Source organism: Cynara cardunculus (assembly GCF_001531365.2).
Source record: "Cynara cardunculus var. scolymus isolate 2C chromosome LG 7, CcrdV1, whole genome shotgun sequence".
In the NCBI taxonomy this organism is placed as follows: Eukaryota; Viridiplantae; Streptophyta; class Magnoliopsida; order Asterales; family Asteraceae; genus Cynara; species Cynara cardunculus.
In genome coordinates, this window is record NC_037534.1 from 4,668,803 (window position 1) to 4,672,335 (window position 3,533).

A 3,533-nucleotide genomic window follows, 5' to 3' on the forward strand; every position below is an offset into this window, starting at 1 on the left:
TATTATAACATCGACATAGACAAATAATAAAATAGAACATTAAAATCGAGATGTGTCTCGCTGCATTGTGCGAGTACTCTTATAGTAATATATAGTATAGATATAGAAAAGATGATAGAAATCTGCAAGTTTGAAAAAATCTCTAAGAATATATTCAATAGCTATGTTGAAATAAAGATTTTGAAGGTTTATAGTATTATTTTTTTTAACAGCTACGCTATAATGTATACTAAAATAGAGAAAAGAATAGGGAGATGGTAAAAAAATCTTTAAATTTGAGAAATCTCTAAAACTCCATATTTGGGAGAAAGAAACAATATTTAATTTTTTCTCATCAATATCAGACATTGAAATTAAGGGACCGTCTACCTAAATGCTTACCCGGTAAGCGTTTACTCTTAGGAGTCAACACTGTAATTTATTTGACCGGGTAAGATTGTAGTACATCAAAATTGTATAGTATGCAACAATTTTACCCGATAAGTGTTTATTCGGGTAAGAGTCATCATCCGCACTTACCGATTACGATTTTTCATCTTTTATCATTGTTCTTACCAGATACGATTTTTGACCTTTGTCATATCCATCCGGTAAAGAAAATTATCCAGTAAGCATTTACAGGATAAACGTTTAATAAACGACCCTTAAGTGTTTATAACATAGAAATAATATTTTTATTACATCTACAAAATATTTAAATAATTGTATTATTAAAATGAAGTAGTTGCTGAAGTTTGATGTAAATTTTTTAAAATAACGTAATTGTTGAAGATGCTATAAGACTATCTTTACTCACGCTCCGGAATAATCCGACCGTGAATAAGAAAACAAAACTTTTTAAAGAAATAAAATAAAATAATTGACCAACCTATACCGATCCCTTTCATCTCACCAATCACGATTGCAAATTTTTTATCCCTATATATTTATGTCACATGTCACTATTTGATTGGTTAACTTAAATTTCTATTTTTAAAAATTTATATGATAAAAAAATAGGAAATTTATAAAAATAACCGTTTTACACAACCCTTTGCCACAAAATAATCACATTTTAGAGGTTTTGCCAAAATAACCACCCGGATTACCCCCGGGGGCGATCCCCTTAAAAAAGTAAAAAAAAACAATCTCAAAAGTCGAGATTACTGTTCACTTCGTTGACCGTGTTTGACCTCGCCTGGGGGCGATCCGTACTGTTCACCCGTGAATTTTTTTTCGAATTTTTTTTTTAAAATTAAAGTTGTATTTTTTTAACTTTTTTAAAACCAAATTTCATGAGGAAAATATTTGAAAATAAATCTTTATAATTATGGAGATGCAAAAATTAATTTTCATGGGAAATCAGATATAATATCTGATTGACGATATTTGACCTCTATTTTTATACAACAATTAAGGGTGTTTTTAATAAAAATGGAAAAATACATAAAGTGTGTCTTTTTACATATTTAATTTTAAATTTCGCAATTAAAAAAATTTTGATTTTTTTTTCACTATAAATACCAACCTCCTAATTCATAATTTTTCACACATTCCCTTCCATTTCTTTTCTCATATATTTTACTCTCACAACCCTTAACCTACTAAATACAATAAACCATCATAACCTTTAACCCACTAAACACAATCAACCATCACAAAACATGAAATCACGTACGGTTAAAGGTTATGAAAAAAAAATCAATTTTTTTTTTAATTGCGAAATTTAAAATTAAATATGTAAAAAGACACACTTTATGTATTTTTCCATTTTTATTAAAAACACCCCTTAATTGTTGTATAAAAATAGAGGTCAAATATCGTCAATCAGATATTATATCTGATTTCCCATGAAAATTAATTTTTGCGTCTCCATAATTATAAAGATTTATTTTTAAATCTTTTCTTCATGAAATTTGGTTTTAAAAAAGTTAAAAAATACAACTTCAATTTTATAAAATAAAATAAAAAAAAATTCACGGGTGAACAGTACGGATCGCCCCCGTGAATAGTACGGATCGCCCCCGGGCGAGGTCAAACACGGTCAACGAGGTGAACAATAATCTCGACTTTTGAGATTTTTTTTTTTACTTTTTTAAGGGGATCGCCCCCATTATGTACAGATCGCCCCCGGGGGCGATCCGGGTGGTTATTTTGGCAAAACCTCTAAAATGTGGTTATTTTGTGGCAAAGGGTTGTGTAAAACGGTTATTTTTATAAATTTCCCTAAAAAAATGACTTTAACAAGAAATTTAAAAAATAATAAATATATTAAAATTCATGGTTTTCAATTCTCTACAAATAGAGTCAAACATTGACATATTTTCATCACGAATCTTTATCTTCATTTCAATCATCTCGTTATCTTGCAAATTTCAAAAAAACTTTTCGTTTCTTTCAATTTTTACACCAATTTCTTACTTATTTTTGTGACTTGTTTTATTTAATTTCAATTGTATGGGTAAGTTAAGTTTTATATATTATATTTACGTTTCAAAATATGTAATGACTCGTTTATTCTATTCTTATATTTGTACTTAAAATTAACAATTATATATATAAATTAAATATATAGTTTCAATAAAATAAAATTTTAAATTAGATTGGATTGGCTCGAAGAAGATTATGATTAAATGATAAAAGAAGTAAAATTGGTTTGAAGTTGAAGATTATATAGGTAGATAACAGAGAAAGTAATATTTTAATTAAGATTGGGTTGTAAAATATTGTGAGTAAAGATAATCTAACTTATTTCACTTGTTTACTTTCGAGGTTATAATGGTCATGTTATTATAATTAGCATTTAATACAAAATATTTTGTAAATAATAATTCTTAGTCGGAACTTACTCTGGTCAAACCTCTTACTTCTGACAGACCTCAAGGTCAGCATTTGCTTACAGTTTTTGGTAAACAACCCCTGAATTTTATGTTTGAATGGGGACAAGAGAGGTTACCAAGCTATGTTAATAAGCTAATACATTTTTAATTAAGCCGCAAATAAACACCTAATGATTGTGCCAAATAAACTGGTTAAGCCATTAAACCCGTTAAGCCACAAAGTAAACGGCTACTTATGGGTTGTTTGACTGATTTTCCATTAAGTGCTATATGCATAAAGTTGACTATATAAATGGGGAAGATTTTTATTCGAGTGGTTTTTACAATACAATGATCAAAGCAATTATTACAATCTAACTAATACCAACCGAGTTTATTAAATCAGGGTTTGTGAATCGAGACTCGTTCCTAATAAAATATTATGGTTGCTAAAAAAGAATATGAATGTAATTTATATGAAAAATAAATCAAAACCATTTTCTTGAATAATCGATTGCATTAGTGACCTGCGCCTGGGCTTGGACCTGAGTTTTTAAGTCCTCCAAGAGACTCAGTATTTACAAACTTGTCTCCTATTTCGAGGCTTGGTCTATCTTTAATTCCTCCCAATGTAAAACTGTGTCCGACTCCAGGACTGGGTCCGTCTTTAATTCCTCCCAAGGTAAACCGATGTCCGACTCCAGGACTGGGTCCGTCTTTAATTCCTCCCAAGGT